This window comes from Drosophila takahashii, chromosome X, assembly GCF_030179915.1.
Source record: "Drosophila takahashii strain IR98-3 E-12201 chromosome X, DtakHiC1v2, whole genome shotgun sequence".
NCBI lineage: Eukaryota > Metazoa > Arthropoda > Insecta > Diptera > Drosophilidae > Drosophila > Drosophila takahashii.
This window is the reverse complement of record NC_091683.1, coordinates 4706877-4730969: the sequence shown is the minus strand read 5'-3', so window position 1 is coordinate 4730969 and position 24093 is coordinate 4706877. Positions and strand designations below refer to the sequence as shown.

Genomic DNA, 24093 nt, shown 5'->3' with positions numbered 1-24093 from the left:
GACCCAATTTTCGCTTTTTTTGTAAGGGGTACCACCATGATTTTTTCGAAAAATGGCAAAAATTAAAAATTTTCAGGTTTAAATGCCAATCGATTGGGAATTTAATAACGAGCTCAACGAGGTATGACACGCCATATTTGGATCATTATTTCCATTTTTATGACCAAAATACTAATAATAAATACTACTTTTTTTGGGTGAAAAATCAAAATCTTGATTTTTGGTAAAAATTTGATTTTTTTATTATGGATTTTTGGCTGTAACTTGGACAAAAATGGTCCGAAATCAAAAAGGCGCACTGTTTTGTGCAGCTTACGATCTTATAATTAATATCAGTGCACTTCCCGACTCATTTGACAAAATTAAATTTTGACCCAATTTTCGCTTTTTTTGTAAGGGGTACCACCATGATTTTTTCGAAAAATGGCAAAAATTAAAAATTTTCAGGTTTAAATGCCAATCGATTGGGAATTTAATAACGAGCTCAACGAGGTATGACACGCCATATTTGGATCATTATTTCCATTTTTATGACCAAAATACTAATAATAAATACTACTTTTTTTGGGTGAAAAATCAAAATCTTGATTTTTGGTAAAAATTTGATTTTTTTATTATGGATTTTTGGCTGTAACTTGGACAAAAATGGTCCGAAATCAAAAAGGCGCACTGTTTTGTGCAGCTTACGATCTTATAATTAATATCAGTGCACTTCCCGACTCATTTGACAAAATTAAATTTTGACCCAATTTTCGCTTTTTTTGTAAGGGGTACCACCATGATTTTTTCGAAAAATGGCAAAAATTAAAAATTTTCAGGTTTAAATGCCAATCGATTGGGAATTTAATAACGAGCTCAACGAGGTATGACACGCCATATTTGGATCATTATTTCCATTTTTATGACCAAAATACTAATAATAAATACTACTTTTTTTGGGTGAAAAATCAAAATCTTGATTTTTGGTAAAAATTTGATTTTTTTATTATGGATTTTTGGCTGTAACTTGGACAAAAATGGTCCGAAATCAAAAAGGCGCACTGTTTTGTGCAGCTTACGATCTTATAATTAATATCAGTGCACTTCCCGACTCATTTGACAAAATTAAATTTTGACCCAATTTTCGCTTTTTTTGTAAGGGGTACCATCATGATTTTTTCGAAAAATGGCAAAAATTAAAAAGATCTTGATTTTTGGTAAAAAATTGAATTTTTTATTATGGATTTTTGGCTGTAATTTGGTCAAAAATAGTCCCAAATCAAAAAGGCGCACTGTTTTGTGCAGCTTACGATCTTATAATTAATATCAGTGCACTTTCCGACTCATTTGACAAAATTAAATTTTGACCCAATTTTCGCTTTTTTTGTAAGGGGTACCATCATGATTTTTTCGAAAAATGGCAAAAATTAAAAAGATCTTGATTTTTGGTAAAAAATTGAATTTTTTATTATGGATTTTTGGCTGTAACTTGGACAAAAATGGTCCGAAATCAAAAAGGCGCACTGTTTTGTGCAGCTTACGATCTTATAATTAATATCAGTGCACTTTCCGACTCATTTGACAAAATTAAATTTTGACCCAATTTTCGCTTTTTTTGTAAGGGGTACCATCATGATTTTTTCGAAAAATGGCAAAAATTAAAAATTTTTAGGTTTAAATGCCAATCGATTGGGAATTTAATAACGAGCTCAACAAGGTACGACACACCATATTTGGATCATTATTTCCATTTTTATGGCCAAAATACTAACAGTAAATACTACTTTTTTTTAGGTGAAAAATCAAGATCTTGATTTTTGGTAAAAAATTGAATTTTTTATTATGGATTTTTGGCTGTATCTTGGTCAAAAATGGTCCCAAATCAAAAAGGCGCACTGTTTTGTGCAGCTTACGATCTTATAATTAATATCAGTGCACTTTCCGACTCATTTGACAAAATTAAATTTTGACCCAATTTTCGAAAAATGGCAAAAATTAAAAATTTTCAGGTTTAAATGCCAATCGATTGGGAATTTAATAACGAGCTCAACGAGGTATGACACTCCACAATTTGTACATTTTTTTCGGACAAAATACTGATTTTTAGGGCCGAAAATAAAAATTTTTGAGACGAATGATTGTCATTAGTTGTTTAAACATAAAAAACACCCATTCATAAATCCGTTCTGAAATCTTTTCAAGTTATGAAAGGTGGGTTGAAATTTCCCTTGGATTCATTTAATTGCCAATAACTAATTGACTTGCCAGACGTCCAGCTGTGACAGCCTCAAAAACCAATCAATTTGCAAAACCAATCCCTCCGCCCCCCGTACACCTCTGAACAATCACGCAGACACACACACCCGCACAGTGGCATATGGATATGTGGATATGTGCTGGCGGATGCCTCCCGGCGTTGTCTGTAGATGTAAAGTATTTGATTGCGCCCAAAGTGCGAGTGCTTGGGGGTCGGAGGTCAACTTTAGTGGGCGGAGCGTGAGTTGAGAGTCACGAGCGGAAACGGAAATTAAATTGTACATTTCAATTGGTTAACGTAGGAATTGTTAAAGAAAATAATTTCAAAAATAATATTGTAACCTTAAAGCCAAGGGTTTTTAAAAATTTGGAGAGCGGGAACATCTTAAAAACATAAAAACAAATATTAAAAAAAAACAATTGTAGAAAATAACACATTTTTTTTTAATTCCAACTAAGTTTTAAAGGAATTTTGCACTATACTGTGTCCTATTGTCGATTATTCTGATCATCATTATTCAATCACGCAGTCATCACTGAATCGGATTGAGCCGTATTATGGGGATTGGCGATTGGGGACTGACCTTAGCCGCTGAAACATCGGGAACGACAACAATGCACTCCAAATTGCAGCTCGCAGTGGTGTTAATTATGGACCCAATGACGATGGAGCGATGGAAGCCCCGATGGCGATGATTACGAGGGGACTGTGATGTTGTTGTTCTGCCAAAGGCATATATTCGGAAAGGAAATTCGATAGAACTATGGATTCGGAGGGGGGGGGGGCATGTCGCCAAATTGCACTGGCAAACACTTTAGAAGATGTCATTAAAATGGCTCGACTACCCACAAAAGCCTCCATCCCCCCTCCCCCACTCACCATTGACATTTGATTTGACACTCGAATAGCTATTTTCCGTATTCACATTCGCGCCACGCCCCCTAACGCCCCCTCCCGCCCTTTTTTGCCATCCACCATCCACATTTCCCACACAGTTGGCACTCAATTTTCACGCTCGTTGGAAAAGTGATTGCAAAAGGGGGAGGGGAAAAACGATGTTTGGCCAGTTGATTGAAATATTTGAAATATTCGAATGAGACGAAACCCGAAAACTGGGTCGCACCGATACCATTTATCGTTATCGATTCGCGCCATCTTTCTGAGCCATTTCCATTTTCATTTTCCCCACGCCATTTCCGTTTTGGCGCTTTTGCTAATTGCTTTGCAACAATTTTGTTTTGCCGGCCAAGCAATTAGCAAATGACAAATGCCCCAGCCTCCCAAATCCCCATTTAGACCCCCCTCCCCTTCCCCTCAAAAAACCATACCCCCACCCCCATTTGGCCAGCCGCAGTGCAAACTTAAGCTGCTTAAAATGTATGCAACATGGGTCATAAAAATGATGACCGCCTGCCGGACACAAAAAGCGAACCGAATTGTTTACGTTGCGTGTGCCAGCACATAAAATAATGGGTGATGTTTGAAATGTTTTCTATTTTTTTTTTAAAAATCCACAGAAGTATTACTTTAAATATAATACAATAAATAAGAAATAGATTAATATTAATGAGACAGTCGTTAAGCAATGAAAATCCCACATACCTTTGAAATATTTTGGGAATACGAAAAACATTTAATTAAAAAATATACTATAATATAACAAAAAGGAGTATAACAAAATAAAATAAATTATAATTTTGTTATAAAATGTAATATCGAGTATAAACATTTTTATTCACATTTGCTTGTGATGAACCATTTTATTTTGGAAGTTAAATATTTTATCTGAATATTTTATTTTAATATTTTATGTATTAATTTTGTAATTTAAATAATTTATCTGGATTTTTTATTTAAATATTATATTTGAAAAAGAGCACCCAGTTCTTCAACAAATAAATTCCCGAGTGTGGCTTTGCCATGTGTCCGCTTTATTTGCTCGGAAACTGTTGCCAACTGTTGGAATTCTTTTTGTGTTTCGTTGCCATTTTTTTGCTGCTTTTGTTGTTGTTGGCCTATGGCCTGAAATAAATCTACGCACTCACACCTACGCACACCCAAACACGCACACCAGCTCAGACACTCGCACAGACAGGGAAAAACAAGGATACGTAGCCACACGGACACGTGGTTAGAGCCATGTTTGTTTTAATCCATGCTTTGTTTCAAACCCCCCAAACCCCCCTTCCCCCACCCATTTCTGCGTGAGTGTGTGGGTGCTTAAATGCCCATGTGTGTGTGTGTGTGTGTGTGCATGACGCTTAAGCACTTAAGCGCATTTCCATAGATTTTAAGGCGATTTCATTTTCAACGCTCATTTGCATGCGATTGCCATTGTATCATTTTATCATTTCATCGCTGTACATTTCGTGTTTTTGTTGTGACTGTTGTTGTTGTTGTACTATACCATATAGCATATACCATGGTATTATTAAGTTATGCTCTTTGTTGCCCGCTTGTCAATTGATTGCATTTATATTTGCACAACTTAAACGTTTCGCAATTGGCTTAGTTTGCATTTTGACATTTGCGTAAGTCAAAATGCCAGCACGAATGCCAAAATGCCAAAAAGCGAATAAAGCAAGTCCCGAGAGGGTTATTTAATTGGTAGCGGATAAATGGATACAAAAAAGAGTGACAAACTGCATATTTAACCCATAATGACTTAGTTTATTTTCACTTGTTCACACAGGCAAATTGATTGGCTTGCGAAATCTCCGGTTTTGCAGATGCATTTTCTTTTGTGTGATTTTTATCTTTTAATTAACGACAATGCAAGGATTGCATTTTCGCATTTCCTTGGGTAAAGTTGATTTAAGCGGGTTTTCACGATAATTTGGTCCAAAAAAGGCACCGACTGTTTTGAACAGGTTACAACCTAAGCTAACATTTCTTAACATTTTTGGAACTATTCAATTTTTCACCCATTTTGCATTTTTGATAAAGGTAATTTTTTGCAAAATGGCAAAAATTAAAAATTTAATAATTATTAGTATCGAGTTTAACAATGTATATTTGGGCTTATTTCCTTTGTTTCGGCCCAAAAACTAATATTTTAGAGTATAAAATATAGATTCGAGTATAAGACAAAAAAATAGAAGAATTTAAAAAAAAGTTATATTATTATGTCATACCCTAAACTTTAAACAAATTCGAAGTGTTCGTCTTTAGGTTAGCAAACGCCTTTAAAAAGGGGGCGTGGGCGAGGCGCCCGGCAATATGATTAACTGTCGGCAATGGAGCGAAAATTGTTCCGCAGCAGCTGCTTCGTCTGAGTTGTGTTGCTTGTGCCGCATATGTTGCATATGTGTTGCACTCGCAGTTGTTGCATATTATTGCCTCGCAGGCAACGGAGGCCATGTGGGCGGGGCCATAAAAACAGATGGTAATCTGCGTAAGTGGAAGTGCCAGCAGGTGTTGCACCTCCTTGCTCACGGAAATCAAAACGAGAAAATGGAAAATCTTAAATTGTTGCCACTTTCGTATATTGATTTACGCAAGTTTTCAATGCACTGGGGAAAAAATTGATTCTATTCTCGTTTGAATAGTTACAATTATTATTGAAAAATCTCTTTAATTTTCTGATATTTAATTCCTTTTGTTTTCCCAACTAACCCGTTTGCAACATTTTAGATTTTCGCGGCACCTCAAATGTCCCTTGGAACACACAGAGGTGGTACATTTTCTTGAGTGGCTAATTTGCACAGTAGTGCTTTTCACTTTCCTCATGCATATTCGCGGAATCCTGTCAGTTGGTCCTAACAAGGTTAAGCTGAATGGAAACTAATTTGCATGGCACGTGACTGTACCCCAGAGCTGTCGCCCGAGTTGCCAGAGTTGCCAGCGCCGTGTTTGTTTGCAATTAACTCGGCCATTGTTGTCAACATTGTTGCAATACCCACGCAGCGAGCGCTACTTATTTTATTTGCTAATTGCAACACTCAGGACGACAAGAAGACGAAAGTGCTTGACAAGTTTAAGTTTGTTGCAACAGACAGCGATTCAGGACTATATATATATCTGGTACTATATATTTTTGTATATAAAGAAAAATAGACGGCCGAGCTTCTAGCAGAACGGCAAACAAATTAAAAGTGACGCATTTTCCTTACTACTTCTTTTCCTTCAACCGAGTCCTTTCTTCGTTTTACTTTCCTCACTGGCCAGTAATGCTTGGGAAAATCATGACGGATTCCTTTTGATTCACCTGCATTTCTGAGAGCCAGTCGGAAAATTCCCCCAGCTAATCTCCATAATTGATGGAGAATACAAGTAAAATATTCACGTTATTTTCCATGAATGTTTTGTGATAAGCAGTTGGCTTTACAATGAATGTTTTGAAATTGAAAAATGGGGGATATTCCTTATATTGGTTAGATGCAAAATAAACTCTTTTTAGAAAATAAATGAGAAGATTACAATAATTACAATGTAAAATAATACCGATTTTAATTCGTATAAAATTGGCTTATATTTAAGTTGGTAAAATTTATTTAAAAATTCCAAATTAATTGCAGACTTTATAATTGCGCAGGGTAGTTAGTTTTCCACACTTTTCAGCCCTCTTAGCCTCACTTACTTTGTGCCTTTCAGCGTTCTTTACACTTTACACTTTCCACTTTCCGCTAGTCGCAATGGCATCCACATCGGCATAGTCGGCATCATTGGGGATCCAGCTGCATAAGCTGAAAACAAGAGGTCGCCGCGGGCGTGGCATTAACCCAAAAAGCCAGCAAAGCTGACGACGTTTGTTTTTCCAGGACCCTTCAGTTGAGTTGAGTTGAGAAAATTGCGAGGCGAAGAAAAGCCGGGCGGCTTAAGTGCAGCCAAGAAAGGCGAAAGGAAAACTCATTGCTGTGCTTATTATTTTTCTGCATTTTTGCGAGCGAAATTAAGTTTACTCCTGAAGAACATTGTAAGCAAGGGCTTACAAATCAAGCAGAGGGTGAGAATAGATTTCCTTGCAAAACTTACGAAAAAATAAAGCGAGATATGTAATTTTAAAGTATCAAAATTATAGATAAAAAGAATAGTAAATAATGAATATTTGCAAATTAATTAAAAATGTATTTTATATTTAAACTAAATATGAAATTAAATATTAATATATTTTAATTTACACTTTAAAATCCTTAAGTTCAATACAATTTGTTATCAGTGATTATATTGTTTTTAATACAAATTATTTAAATTAAAAGTGATGTATTTTAAATTTAAATTAAGGACGTAATTAAATATGAACAGGTTTAATTCAAGAACTGATTTTTTACTCATATTATTTAACACTTTAAAATCGCAGATTAAAATCCTTTAATGTAATTCAATTTTTATTAGTGTTAGTTTTTTTCTATTATTACCAAACGATTATGTAGACTGATTTATGGCCATTAACTGGCTGTTTTCAATTTTCAATTTGCCCCGCAGGCCAATTATGCTTGCCAGCAGGCTGTCAAAACTTCCACTTCCATCTTGATCAACACTTTCTAGACGTCGCTCCGTTTATTGTTAACCAGGACTAAGGACCAAAAAGGAGCAGCAAGGATATCCTGCGGCCTGGCATTACGCATTCATGTTCCGTTCGACATATCGATAACAGGCACTTAAACGCAGCACCGAACGTCATGCATAATAAACTTTGGTGTGGGCATGAAAGAATACGTATTACGTATACGACTAGGAGTCCTGATACCCACTCTCCACATATTTGCACTCATTTGGGCCTCAATTAATAATGTCTTAAAGGCCAGATGGCCAAATGTGTGTGTGTGTGTGGTGTGTGCATAAACACATCCATAAATTGTTCAGCGCAATTACGTTGCTGGGGGTTTTTCCAGTTGCCCCGAAGGGGAATTGTTTCACTCGCTGTTAAATCTATAATGGGCTCACCCATTACGCAATCAGGCGGCAAAGCGGCTCCTTCTGGGGATCCCAAGGCTTCAAAATGACAGATCTATGGGCCAGGCCAGCCTTTGGGGAACTTGACTTCTCTCATCTGACAGCCCCGCCGCAGTGCGGCTCACTCTGATAAATGAACAGGCTAGCAAGTGCCACGCCACGCTTTTTTCCACCCATATGACATACGGGCTCATAAATATTAAATTTTAATTAATCGAAAGCCATTAAAGAGTTTGCCTCGTTAGCAATCGCATGAATCACGCACGAATGCCCCAAAGCTATTTGATTTGGGGTTATTTTGAGAGAGTTTTGCTTGCCGATTCAATTAGCCCTTAATTATTTGACTAATTGATTGGGTGAAGGAAAGATTGTGTGTAAAAAATATATATTATATTTTAATATTATGTTTTTTTTCATTTATGGATTATTTTCGATACCTCTCGTTTTTTTGTCTTGTATATAGTAGTTAAGATACATTTGTTTATTATTTCTTTAGTATCTGAGATAATCGCCGATTAAATTTCCTCCTCACACGTTCATCTCTTTCGCGCGAATCTCGGATGAATGGCTGACAAATAATCGTAAATAATCGTAAATAACTGTTGAATGGGCAGCTGCAGCAAAATGGCGTCAACTGTCATTTCCGCTTGTCAAAGCAGAAAAAGCAATATGGCGTCACTCGCCATCCACATCCACATCCACTGCAGTTGGCAAACCGACGGGCAAACTGGTGCTTTGATTAACTGCTGCCAGACGAAATGGATGCAAAAAACCACATGTAACCCACAAACACACACACACACACCCATGGCAGCACCAACACACAGACACACACACACACACGGCCTGTGTTTGCGGTGTTTTAATTCGCTTGCCGCACATTAAATCAATTAATTTATGTGCATAACTTGATACATTCTATTAAATGCGATTAAATGCTTATACAAAATGCATAATTGATTAATTGCATTTTCCGTTGAACGCTGAAAATATCTTTCAATTTTCCCAATATTCCCCGCAGTGCGCCAATTTATGGCCACTATTAAAATGATAAAATGAGCGAGTGTCGCACATCCGATGGATTGATATTGAAATTGATACGTTGTTGGACTCTCGAGGGGTTCCCCTATTTTTTTGCCCTCTTTTTTTTGTCACTACACAAAAGTTACAAGGCTTAAAGTTTCTTCTGAAAAAAAAGGAACGCAAAAAAAGGAAACGTTGGCCTACTTTTCTGCGCCTCTCATTTGAATTGCATATGAATCCGAAAGGGAGGTCAAGCTACATAATTCATATTCATAAGCAGGTCACAAGGATCTCTACTTAGGTTTCGGTGGCCACATAATTTAAGAGACCTTTCAGAAAATTTTAACGTAGTAGAGTTATGGCATAATTGTAACTATAAAAATTAAAATAATAATCCTTGGGCCTATAAAATTTACTTATATATATTCACTCATATATATTAACTAGAAAAAATCCTTTAAATTATTTTTCTTGAATCCATTTATTTTTTTTAATTAAATGGAATATCTAAAGTACATAGAATGTATAAATTCAATAAATTTAAATTAAAACTGTGCCAGTGAAGTGCTGTCAAAAAAAGCTCAGATCATAAATTGTAATTTAGAACTGCTTTTTCGCCTGTCTGAATTTCGAAACTCGCCTTTGCCCTGACCCCAGGTAAATGTCACATTATAAATATTTAATATTTCAATTATGCAACCGCAAATGATAAATTTCAAATATATTCCACCCTCCCGGTTTCCGTTTCCGCCGCCGCTGGAACCCCAACATCCGCTCTCACAGAAACAGACACACACCCACACAAAGGGCGTTAAATGTGCGTACAATGTGGGTCACACGAATATGTCTCAAGCAGTTACTTCTCGGCGCTTTGTTGACGTTTTCGCCTGGCCCTGAATAATTTAAGCGACGAACATAAAAACCGCACGCAAATTACTGAAAATTGACCGCACTTAAAGCGGGCAAAGCACTAACACTACTGCCACTCAAAAACACATACATATATACATACGTATGTACATGGGCACGGGGGTACATAAAATACAATTTAAATATTTAATTGCGAGCACAATTTAAAATCGTGTTAAAGCAAAAGGCAAAGTAAAAGCTATAAAAAACGTGCCATAGAGCTAAATGTGGCCATGTAGCCATGTTATTATAATACCCTACAGTTGGGGCTTATACAACTCTTGCCTTTCATAGAAAATGTTTTATATTTTATTGCAAAAAAAAGACAACTATAATTAAAATTTAATTAAATATTCAATATATTTGGAAAATTGTTTCATAGCTGGTAGACTAAAATAAAGAAAAAACATTTAAGACATACATTAAAACACCTACATTAAAAATAAAATCCATTTCTTTTATTACAACAAAAACAATTTTAGAATACCGTTTTTTAAACATTTGGAAAAAGGATAACCTAAAATACCGAAAAAAACATAAAAATAAATTAATTTTTAAGGACATTCAGACTTCCCAGTGACCACAGCGAAATTCTCCTCTATTTCTCCATTTTGCAGACCATCTCATCTCACTTTTCAGCTTCGTTTTATTTTCTTGTTGCTTTTGCTTTTGTGTGCTGCTGCCTGCTGCTTGTTGGCCCGTGGGCAAAAAGCTATTGCATAACAACTGGGGCCGAGTTAATGAGCATTTTTAATGCAAATCATTTGCCCTGGGCCGCACTTTACTCATCTACGTGTCCAATGGGTGGGGGTGTTAATTGTCGCCTTTGGCCTGCCGATCCTTTGGGGCAACATAACAGCCACATACAACATACAAAACACAACATAACATAATCAAATGATTGCCAGCTGTTGCTGTTATTCTTTTCCAAGCAAAAAGAGCAGAGAACCCGAAACATCCTGGTTTTTTCGCCCCTCTACGTAGAACCGCATATGCATTTAAATTTCAATTTATACTCGACTCGTTTTATAGAGTTAAGTGTTGGCAGGCGTCCCATTCCCCAGAGTCCTCATCCTCCAGACTCCCCGCATTCCGCATTCCCAACTCGGGTAACTGGCAACTGGTAACTGGCTGTAATAAGATATGATAATGCCAGTGCATCTCCTGCCAGTTAATGTTGTGTGCATTTCAGTTGGTTAAGCTAAGTACTCAAGTACTCGCTATGCACGCTCTCGTGTCTGCCGACTGAAGATATGTGTTTATATAGTCCTCCTTTCCTTCCTCGAAATGCTGTCGCTTCTGTGGGAAAACCCGTTTTTCTGCTATTTAAATACTGCGCTTTTAGGATCTCATACCATAGTTTCCCTAATATAACTTCAATAATTAAAATACATTTAATATGTGTCTAAAAATTATTAACATATCTTTTTATTGAAATCTAAAACTTTACCAAAGCCCAAAAGAATTTATTTGGATTTTTTAAGAGTGGAAAATAGGGAAACGAATTTTAAAACAATATTTTAAATTAATTCTTTATTAAAAATAGATAATTTCTAAAATATTGATGGAATAATTGCTTTCTATTAAACATAAATAAGAAAAACACAAATTTAGAATTTTAGAACAAAATTCAAAATAAATTCTAGCCCTGAAAAATGTAATAAAAACATATGAGAGCCAATCAAAATGACATCAAAGCAATCAAGAAAATAGTCAGCCATTTTGAGCCACCGAGAACTCTAAAACCCTTTCACGTTTTTATGGCCAGCAGGTATTCGATTATAATTCCCACATCGCCCAGGCAATTATCGTTTGTCGTTTATCGATAGCCATTTGCCATTTAACAGGATTACAATTTGAAACATTCGTAATGGACAATAAAAACTAATTTCGTTTGAATGGCACACAGAGGAAAAGGAAAGGTAAGGGGATTGGGATTGAACCACTTTTGATGGGCAAACAATCTGGAAGTCAACAGATTTACATATCTTTGGATCTCTGTGGGATGCATTTTTCACAGCGACCTGGAAAAATGCGTAGGTTTTTGGTCCAGAATCCAATTAGAAGGCAAAACAAAGTAAACAAATACAAAAATACAGAGACAAGGAGCCGGAGACATTTGTTTGGAAACAGAAACGGATGGACACTTATGGTCCATGATAATAATATTAATTCTCCGGTTTTTGGGGGGACCACAGTGCGTATGAGCAACGTGCCATGGCCACAGTGCGTATGAGCGATTCACAGGGGAATGCGGAGGGAGAGGAGAAAAGCTGAAAGGAAAACTGAGAGCAGGTGGAAAATAGAAACGACAGAGGCAAATTTCAATTAAAGTGTTGCAATAACAACAGTTTTGTGGCAAAGGAAATTAAAGGACAAACACGTGTGTGCTTGTCACATCCCCATCTTCCTGTCTCTCTCTTACCTCCTATCTCCCTCTCTCTCTCCCTTTCGATCCTGTCATGTGTGAATGAGTGAGTGAGAGAGGCAGTGAGCGAGCGAGGGCAACAACAATTGACAGCAACACACATAAAAGCTTTTAAATCTTAATAAATCTTGCATACAATTTAAAAAACACCAAATAAAAACGAAAGCCAAAGGAAATAAAGCAACAGTCGAGGCAGAAGTTTTTCATTCGGGAACCCCTTGTATCTGAATCTGTATCGGTGTTTGTGTATCTGAATCTGTATCTGTGCCTGTATGTGTGTGCTTCCGCTTTGCAGACATTCTTTTTTGGCAACTGCCATGGCAGCTGAAGTTGACACGGCACCGTGAGGATGGGGATCCTTCCGCCAGGACCTCCAATCCCCCACCTTCTCCTCCTCCTCCGTGCCCCAAAAATAGCAGGCAAGTCAAAGACATCGCGGTTGCATTCTCGTTCTGTCACAGCTCCGATTCGGATTGTGTGGGCACACTGAGCGAAAAACCAGATCTCTTAGTTGCTTACAAAATTTTTTATCTCAATGTATAAAAAAATAACAAAATTTTTGCCCCATAAAATGAGATTTTTGGCCATAAAATAATGGAAATAATGATCCAAATATGGTGTGTCGTACCTCGTTAAGCTCGTTATTAAATTCCCAATCGATTGGCATTTAAACCTGAAAATTTTTAATTTTTGCCATTTTTCGAAAAAATCATGAAAAAAGCGAAAATTGGGTCAAAATTAAATTTTGTCAAATAAGTCGGGAAGTGCACTGATATTAATTATAAGGTCGTAAGCTGCACAAAACAGTGCGCCTTTTTGATTTGGGACCATTTTTAACCAAGTTACAGCCAAAAATCCATAATAAAAAATCAAATTTTTACCAAAAATCAAGATCTTGATTTTTCACCCAAAAAAAAGTAGTATTTACTGTTAGTATTTTGGTCATAAAAATGGAAATAATGATCCAAATGTGGTGTGTCGTACCTCGTTGAGCTCGTTATTAAATTCCCAATCGATTGGCATTAAAACCTGAAAATTTTTAATTTTTGCCATTTTTCGAAAAAATCATGATGGTACCCCTTACAAAAAAAGCGAAAATTGGTGAAAAATTAAATTTTTCCAAACTACGATTGAAAAACCGCAAATCCTCACTGGCATTTTACCTTGGAAGAAACACTCGGCTTTTCTCCCTCTGTATTGTATATGTGCTTAAGCCCCCGGTCGTGTGTGTTTGCGTATCGCTCACCTTGGCAACATCTCGTAAATGTTGAACTGTATCTTGGGTATTTTCAGTCGTGACTTCTCCTCCCCTCTCGTCCACCGAAGACGAAGAGACCTGGACTCATCAGCGCAAGCATAAATATTTGAAATTTTATGCAATTTTTAAGGTTGAAATCTCAATAAAGAATATTTTTGGGGTAATCCCTCGCCATGGGCAAACAACTCTTATTTCGGGTGGGATTTAAAGGGGATGCGGAGGGTGTTAAGGGTCCCCCTGTGTGTGTATAAATTTTCCCAACTAACTGCGTCACATTTTGCATAAGTGATGAGATCGATTTCCGTTGATGTGCGTGATGGAGAAGAAGCAGAAAAAGTCACGGAATAGGGATGCAAAGGGGGTTATCAGGGGGGTTGGAAACCCCCCTAAAGTTTCGAGGAGAAGAATCTGAGGCTAACGAAAGTTGCCAAAGATTGACAACAGTTATTGCTAGTTGGGCGCCACAAAGTGGAGGAGGGAATGGCAAGAAAAAGAGAGGTATTATATAGAGGGGTTACCCGACCCCACGACCCCTCCTTTAACCGACCCCCCTACAACAATGTCTTCGTGTGTGCAGCACTGGCAGCAGAAAATAAGCCAAAAGTGCCATAAAATGTTTGCACAGAGTTTTCGGGAGTGGAGTTTGTTTTCCTTTCAGTTTTTCCTCGCTTTTCCCCTGGCTTTCCACTCCCGGCTTTTCCCGCATCTTCTACGCCCTGCTTATTTACGTTTTTACCGTTTTTATACACGTCATTTATTTGGTTCTTGGCGGTTCTTGGTCCAAAAACCAAACTAAACCGTAATTTTTCTTTTGTTGACTTCTCCTTGACTTTTGTGTTGTTTTTTGCTTGCCAAGAGAATGCAATTCGAGTGTCTAAAGGGTGCCACAAATATTGGAGAAAAGGCAACGGGAAACCACAAAGAAAACTCAATAGTGTTCGAAATGAACATATAACTTTGATTTGGAAAAAAATGTCAGCGAATCCACTGATATTACAATGCGAATTTAAAATGCAGCTTGAAACAAAAGCTAGTAGAAAAACACAATGCAAATACCTGACCATAAAATACATTTATATTAAACACATAAATAACCACAAATGGCAAACAAAAAAAAAAACCAAAAAAGCAAACAAAATCACAACGTTAACAGTTTAAATTAAATTTGTATCAGAACTATAAAAACACAAATCGCTGCTTAAATTGATATGAAATCATAATTGAATGTGGTATTGGATTTTAATGGCAAAGCTTTCAAAATTGACTCAATTTAATAGTTAATCACGCAAAACCATGAATAATAAGATGCCAAATATTCTGCACAAAATCCTGGAAATAAATAAACAACCGCAGAGCTATTTGCCGGGATTTAAAGTCAAGAAAAAGCTTAAAGGGATAATTTATCCAAGGACGAAGGGCGCAATCCCTTTGGACAAACTGTTGCTTTAGCTTGTTCGGTTTATTGTTTAATTTCAAGTGCGACACTAACAGAAGCTTCCACTTGCCACGCATTTTGTGCGGACAAACTGAATCTTGTATGATTAGAGCTTTTCAGGGGGTTTTTCAGGGGTTTACCGCACACATGACACATAAAAAGCAGCATGGAACTGCCCTTAACGAGCGCATAAATCTTTAACTGGCCCTCCCACACACACACAAGCACACACATGAATGCATTGTTTGTTTGTTTTGTGGTTCAGTGGCTCAGTGTTTTGGTGGGTGGTTAGCAGGAGGTTAGTGGAAGGCTAGTAGGGGGTGCCCCTGCAAGAACTTTGCTTTATTTGTATTTTAATGACAGAGAAAGTCGTTTTTTGACGAAGAAACCAGAAAGTTGAGATTGCACTGGAGTGGCTAAAGGGATTTTAGATTTATGATAATATTTTCAAAATCTATTTTATTATTTGAATAAATATTTGAATAACAAGCAATGAAATAAAGTGAATAACATAAAACTTATTGGAAAACTCTTAGTTTTCAAAAATCACTGTTCAAAATATTTTTATGTTTGCTTCATTTACTTTCTTAGTTACTATTTTTTTTATTTTTATTTAATTATGTTTTTGCCACATTTTGAAGTATTTACCAAGTCGACTTCTGGTCCTTTGCCCACATCTTATTTACTTTTTGCTGCAGCATACTTTTTGGCACACCATTAATTTAATATGCAGTGCAGTAATGCATGCCTACCCACACATTCACACACACACACCCCTCGGCACAAGTGTGCGTGTGTGTAATTGCAAGTGTATGAGTGAGGGTATGCAACTTTAAATGCTTATTTAATTGTGTTAAGTGTCATTTACACTCGTTTTTCCCACCCTTAGGCGAAGTTTTGCTCCTTTGCTGCGCCATTTTAGCGGCAAAAACTTTTAGCTAACATTTTAATTTATGTTCTACTTTCCACGCCCCCATTCGCACAAAAGAGGGGCGGGTCGAGTCGGTGGGTAGCTCTCAGTTCTCGAAATTAGTTTTCAGTACCGAAAGTTGGGGAATGTCTTCATTACGCGAAGATAAACGCCGTCATTCATATAAGAAAATCTACATATACATCTTTGGAAATATATATGTGCGTGTGTGTGTGAGCCATGTCCTTGTATTGCTGCTTTTCTTTTTGGGATTTTCATGAGTTTAGCTTGGGCTTTTAGCTGGCTCTCACATTTCCCTTTGCCATTTTTTTGTTTTTATAATATTCTCCAGACAGCAAAGTCTGTTATTTTCCTTACTCATTTTTCAACGCCTTTTGTGTACAGAAAAAAAAATAGAAATCATCTAAAAGTTTTTCTAGAATTTTAAATATAATTTTATGGCCCCTTTAATAATATATTTTAAATATTATTCAATTTTTTATGAAAAAGGAGAATTATACCCATAAATTAAATGTTTAAAAACGTATTTATTTAGTAACATTTTTTTTTCGTGCATATTTTTTCCCACTTTGAGTTTTCACAACTTTTTCCCCTCGTATGACACTAATGTCAGTTGCATGTTTACTTTGGTATGGGTTGTATAAGTAGTATAAAAAAGAACGCAAATCGCTCATCTCTAATAAGAATTTGTTGGCCCTGTTGTGTTGCCATTGGCAGTGGAAAGTTGATAAGTGAGTGACTTATTGAAAAAGTTCTCGGTTCTCCAAAGGAAGTCGGCAAAGTTCACGGGTAAGTTCATAACTTTTCAACGGTTTTTAGCCAGTTTTTGATATTGATTTCGAGCGGTCTTAAATGGTTTTGATGTTTATTAAGTATATCTTGATCATTTTTTATATTTACCTATTTATTTATTATTTAATTTATTTTATTAGATTACTTTCTTGTTAATTTTCACCTCTTTATCTCTTATTTTATTTTCCTTTTCTTTCGCAGATTTGTTTGCGAAAGCTGTGCAATTGCAAATAACAAATAGTTGAGAGGGCAGTAAAACGGCATTAGGCCAAAGTTCTTGGCCCTCTAATTTGTTGTGCACATAAATTAAAAGGGCAAGGTAATAAATAAGGGCTCATTAAACACACGCACACACACTGGTGCAAACCGGAAGTGACAGCGCCAGAGAGATGGCCATAAAATGAACTTCCGCTGGCGTAACTTTTTCGGTGCCACGCCCCCTTTGCCGCGCCCACGCCACGCCCACTGGCCAATCGCTTATTTGCTTATGCAAATTGTTGTGCATTACACACACACACAAAAGGCAGACAGAACTGGCTAATTCGCAACCGCTAATTACAAATCCAGCCTTGTTTCATCCTTCTTTATCGCTTCTTGGGTAAATTTTGCATTAATTAGCAATTAAAATGCATAAATTACTAATACAATCAATTAAAAATGCGACACTAATAAATTCTAAACTTGTTTTTCCACTGCTCACTTTTGTTTGCTTTTGGCAAGTAAAAAGATTTTATTTTTGGCAAATTCCAATGCATCTAATAAATTATGTTAAATGGATTTTATTTCGTAATTTAAATGCCTTATATTAACATTGTAGCATTTAAACACTTTAAATGACTTTTTAAGCAAAAAAACATATGAATATTTTATGAATATAAATATTAATTAAATATAAAAATTAATATTATTAAAAAATTGAAAAAATATTATTAAATAAAAAAAAATTTTTAGCTTAAAAATAATATAAAATAATTGCTTGGCTTTTAAATATTTATACAATTTTTTAAATACATCATTATGTCATTAACAAATCCACCTAAAAAACTGGAATTTCTTTTATAATAACTATTATATATTATGCACTCGACACATTTTGGGGCACACTCTTTGTGCTGGGCAAACTTCAATTAATAATGCTCAGTTTGCCAAACAATTTGTTGGCTGGGTTAAGCCGAAACAATTGTTGACATATGCTGATGACTGTGCCTGTGTTTGTGTCTGTGTATTGCCTTTTTCGTGTGTGTTGGTTGAGGCAAACACCGGCTAATGTACACATCACCTACCTATGTGCATATATGTATGGTATGGTATGGTATACAATCTATGTTTATATAAATTACAATTAATTGAGTACATTCTCAGTGAGCCGAACCAATTCAAACAAGTGAAATGGTGCGAAATAATTTGCAGCAGCAGCTAACCAAGGATCCCAAGGAAGCTGGCGCCAGGATATCCGGCAGTTGATGATAAGCAAAAACTAATTAAATGTTGTTTATGCAAAATTAAATGCGAAAACGAATATTGCGCATACGCCCGGTGGGACGAGCGAACGACAGAGCAAATGGAGGAAGGAGAATGGAAATATACTTTTGTCACGTTCATAATTACATAATGTATTATGCAGATTTTGCATAACAATTTGGCAAGGAGCAGGAGCTATGCCAAGGAATCCCCGTGGGTCCTGCTCCTTTCTCCCTCTGTTTTTGCTCCTTCTCACCCCTTTTACCCCCTTTCTTTCCCCCCCTTTCCGCAGCTGCAGAAGAAGAGGCAACTGTCGACAGCAAAACACAGTGCAAAAAAGTGCAAAAGTACTGTGCTAATGGCTCAAGCACTTCCTCCTCCATTTTTCGCCCTCTTTTTCGCTTTATCTGTGGGTGGAGTTAACTTAACTGAGGCTAGGATTATGCACAGCCACAAAAACCTGGCCTTTAATTAGGGAAAATATGTAAATATTTATGATATATAACATCTAATGATCATATATCTAAAAATGCCTTCAAAAAATGTTTTTTAATATTGTGCAAAATACAAATCTATATATATTTCTAAATTCTCTCTTAATTAAAGAAAACAATTTAAATATTTAGGTGATTATAAATTAAAAGATATTCCTAAATACTCCCCTTTTTAAGGAATAATATCAAAAGTCTAAAAATGCCTTTAGACAATATTGTATAATTTCAAATTAATTTATTTCAATGTACGTTCCCTGCTGAAACTCTCAGTGTACCGGGCTCTTCGTAATGGCAGGTCAAGTGGGTTTGGGCCACGGGGCTGAAAGTGTAAACGAAGTTGCAGCCATCGTCATAGGGCACAACTTAAGGCTGGCTTACGTCACGTAAGGCGATACTCCTGCTCCGGTCGCTCTGCTCCGTCTTTTAATGGGACTGCAAGTTATGAGTAGTTACGAGTGGCACACCGGAGTTCCCAAGTTCCCGAGCACCCGAGCTCCCGAGTTCCAGGGGAGTTAATAAAGAACCCAAGTACCATAGTCTGCGATTGCTGAAGGCAAGATGAGCGCGTAAAGTGCGTGGCATTAAGTTCGAAAGGGAGTCGAACCAATTAGGTAGCCACCCTATCGGTTGGGCTATGCTAACTTGGTTTTAATGACATTTTGCACAGTTATTGCATATTTAGAAGCTCAATTTACTGGCATTCATTTGAATATATGTATGTGTTTAAGAAATAGGGTTGCAGGAAGCATGAAATAGTTTTTCCGTGAATTGCTTTGCTTAGAAATACAAAGGTTTTTGTACATTTATTTTTGGTTCATTCTTTTGAAAAAACCTTTAATAGAAATCTTTTTTAAATAAATAAATAGATAAAACAAATAATTTTTAAGTAGTACTTAAGTTGCTTTTTATAACCAATAAAAAAATTTATAATCAATTAAAAAATGTCTATTTTCCTTGATCTGATTTTTATAATACATTAATAAAGCTGCGTTTGGATCTACTTAAAATATTTAAACAAATTAAGAAATCTCCTCCCAATGAATAAATAGAGAGAAAGCTCACAGAACCAAAGGTGTTGCAAATTTAATGCCACGTAAAAACACAGCTTAAAAATTTCGCATGCTCATTTTCGGAATCCATTTCGTTAACGGTGCACCTCACGTAAGGGATCATGGCCAGCGTAACGTAAGGGGGGTTGGAAAATGGAAGAGCGCAAAAAAGTACGCCAGATTTTCGTGCAATTTGCATATTTTTGCAGCCAGAAACTGAAACTGCAACGAAAAACAGGGCAAATCGAGGCTGAGGAAAGTGAAACGAAAGCAAAGCAACTCACGACAATTTTGTCGCGTTGGCCAACACTGGTCGAAAAAAAAACAACGAAAAATATAAGAGAAAATGGGGGCGTGGCAGGGAAAGGGGGCGGCTGCCATGCATATGCAAAAGTGCAGCAACAGCAACGGAAAAAAAGTACAAAAACAACTACAAGGATGATGATGACGCCGCCCACGTCGTGTCTTTGTTTTATTAAGTACTTCTATTATTTTTCCCTTTTGCCGCCCCCCACACAAAAGGAACAACAACGACGACAACATTGCCAAGAAGCAAACTTTGTGTTTTGTTGAAATATTTTAGGCGGCAGCAATTTCTCGCACTCCTCTCGTTTTGCGCTACCCTCTTATCGCTGCCTATTTTCGGGATCCATTGGGTTTTTATCTAATGTTTACTGTACTTTTTAAGATCACAGAAGATAAATCTTAAAGATCCCTTAAATAAAATTGGTTACGGGGAAATATATAAAATAAAAATAATTATTATTTATAAAGGGGTACAGTTCTTTACAAAACCCCATTTAAAATTTCACATGCTTAAACAAAATCGGTTAAATCATTTTATTTAAAAAGAAACTACCCATGAAGTTATTTTAACCCATTTTATAAAATCCCTGTTTCGATTTTTTTTAAAACTAGGTATTTTTAAGATCGACTCTCTAGGCTTTACCCTTTTACTTGTTATTTTTTTCGCTGTTGTTAACACAAAAGACAAAGTAGCACAAATTTGCAGCCAGGGGATTGGGTGGTTAGTGGCGCTGGGGGTCTGGGTTTTTTTTTTGGCGGCGGGTGGAGGGGTTGGTTTGTGCCTGTGGGTGGTTTGCTGCATCTTAGACATGCATGCCACTAGGCTGTAAAGTAGAAAGGCGCCAAATAAAAGGGTTTTCGGGGCGAAGACACAGAGTCAAGAACAAAAGAATCAGCGCTTAACACAATTTTATCCACCCACCCTTCCCGCCTCCCCGTCTGCCTTCCTTTCTTTTTCGAGTCTCTGAGTTTTCCATTTTCTTTTCGCTTCTTCTTCAGTGTTTTTCCTTTTTGGTGTCACCGCCAGAAATAGTGTTTGTCCCACTTGGGAGGCCTGTTCGGTGCCGTTCTGCTCTGTTCTGTTCCACATGTTGGTCGAGGAGAAAGGACGAAAAGGACGAAATGGGGGCCTAGACGAGGATGTCGCTGCTGCTGTTGATAGAATTTATTTAGTTATGCACACCTTCATTTTAAGTCCTTTTACGTGTTACACGAATACACTTTTAAGTGCATGTGTGCATGCAGACCCCCTGAATTTTCCTCCCTGCAACTGCTTTTGGTGTCAGTGAAATCAGAGCTAAAACAACGAGAGCAAAACGTTTCGTTTCGAGGAAACCCCCAAAGTTTATTGACATCTTGGCTGGCAGACGAGACGAAAAAAAAACAGGAGTAGCATAAAATCAAAATATATTACCTGCACCAAGGATAATTTTATTATTTCACAGAATCTTATGAAACTACAAATGTTAACTAAATGTTAAAACATTTTTTTAATGGCTATATGGCATTGATACTTATGATTATAATCAAAACATTATTTATAATGAATTGTGATGTTCTTGTAAAGTTGTTTTTGTACTTTTTTTCGCCTTTTGTTATAATCTTTCGCCTTTATAATAACCGCAAGCATTTCTCAAACCCCAAAAATCAGTTGTGTGTAACATTTTAGTCCTTTGATAAGGCAGTTCAGTTAACTTCTGTGGGGGAAAGTGAATGAGCAGTCGCCGTCCCACTAACGATTCATGGTCAGTGTGAAAATACCGACAACAACTGGGCAATCCTATATGCCACTCTCACACACACTCACTCACACACAGACAGACGCACACAGGCACAGGGGAATTTATGTGTGTGTGAATGAGGAGCCCAGATGAGCGTTCATAATGTGTGCTTAATTATCGCAGAGATATATATTCCACCCACCGTACAAACAGACGTACATATATCACTGACCAAGAGGCGTGGGGTGTGGGGGGTTGGGGGTGCAAATGGGGGTCAAACGGGGGGCGTGACTGCAACCTGTGTTCAAGTTTGTGTTTAATGTAAGCAAGTGTTGCATGCAAATATTTGCCAGAGGCGCTGGTTTGGGGTTGGGGTGACTTTCACTCCCCCTTTCACCTCCCCCTGGAAAATGTTTAATAATTTAGTAGGCCATCCCCCATGAAATACGTATTTCTAGTTTTCTTAATTGCTAAAAATCACATATGTATGTGTGGCATTGCGGTTGAGGTGACAGTGGTGGGGCTTTTCCCTTTTCCCCTCCAAAGGGGGGTAACTTGACTTTGATTTTTGTCGGTCACTTTGGCACAAAACCCAAGAACACACACACACTCATACACACACCGTTTGAAACTTTGGAAAGAAGTTTGTTTAGCTAATATTTGGGAATTAGTTCAAGTGGCGTTCGGAAAGTTAAGAAAGGGGGTTGGAAGGGGTTTGAAACGGGTGGTGCGGGGTCTGAGTTTAAGTGGGCGGTTTTATGAATAAGTTATGCTTCCGAAATGCTTCAATCTGCTTATTGTTTACAGCTATGAGGAACGAGGTGGGCCACACTTCTTCGTCTTGTTCAATGTTTGGCTCAAATATTTGCTCATTAAACATTCAGTTGCCTGTCGGGCGAAAGTTTTGCTCTTGACTGCTGCAAAATCATGGCGAGAGGGGCCAAATAGTAGGGAGGCCTAACAATAAGGAAATTGCATTCAAGATTTATAACTTTAAAATCAGCAAACTAATGCCAAAGGCAATGCGCTACACTCGGAGATTTTAAAGGTAACTTTAAGTAAAGAGTGAGAAATTTAAAAAGTAAAAGGAAATTTAATTGCTTCTTTATATTTTTAAAATTTCTTCAGAGTTTTTATTTCTACACTCTTAAAGTTGCTAATAAATATATTTAATTTTAAATAATAAATATATTTCTAAAATATCTTCAAAACTTTTTTTTTTAAGTAAATTTCATTTGTATTTACTTGCTCTTAAATTTACTATACTTAATTTGGTTTGACTCAAAAAACCAAAAACAACCAACCTAATCAACGACAAAATAGGGTGGAAAAATACGGTTGGGAGCGGAGGGGGAGTCTACAATCTTGACCAGATGCTGTCGTTTCTGTTACTAATGTAATGGAAATAATTCTGACATCGAGACGACCGAAAAACGAGAAATGCTTATTTATGAGCCAAACTGAGACTCAGACTCCGGAAAAACAATGACAACAACGATTGCATAAGCCGAGGCGACTTTCCACTTTTCCACTGACATCCTCTGCGTTTGTAGGCGGTTCAACTGGCTGGCTCAACTTGTGAAAATGTTGAAAATGCTGCTGTTCTCGTTGCCCCGAAAATCCCGCTTTCATTTCAACGGGGAGGGGTTTCCCCCCTTTTTCACTATGTGTGTGTGCTTGAGTGTGTGCACAAAAACCGTGAGCAACATAAACAACAACAATAGCAGCAACAAGAAAGGCAGCGGGAAAAACAACTGACGTCTCTAACCGAACAGAAAATACGATACAATGGATGGAAAATCTATTCGAAAAATAACATTTCTATGAGTTTTTAATCAGTGTTTGTAAAATGAAAATTTGGAATAAATTGTATTTAAAACAAAGAAAATTCTAACGTTTAGAGTTAATTTTTTGGAAATTAAAATTATATCTTCTTGGCAGATTCAAAAAATATTAATTTTATTTAACAGTCCTGACTAAGGATCCTTAAAAATATTTTCTCACTCATACTTTATTTACAATTTTAATTTTTAATTTTAAATTAGAAGTATTTGTATTAAAATAGTTTTAAGTATTATACCATTTTTACAACGAATTGTAAAAAAAAAAACGTCTGTTTAGGATTCCCTTCCACTTATTTTTTACCCATTTAAAA

General features: G+C 36.7%; 1 protein-coding gene across 1 annotated transcript in view; it reads right to left on the bottom strand.

The window, feature by feature from the left end:
* The window catches only part of LOC108068128 (uncharacterized), a 61333-nt gene that overhangs the window by 10222 nt on the left and 27018 nt on the right, over window positions 1–24093 (bottom strand). The gene's annotated exons all lie outside the window — the stretch shown is intronic.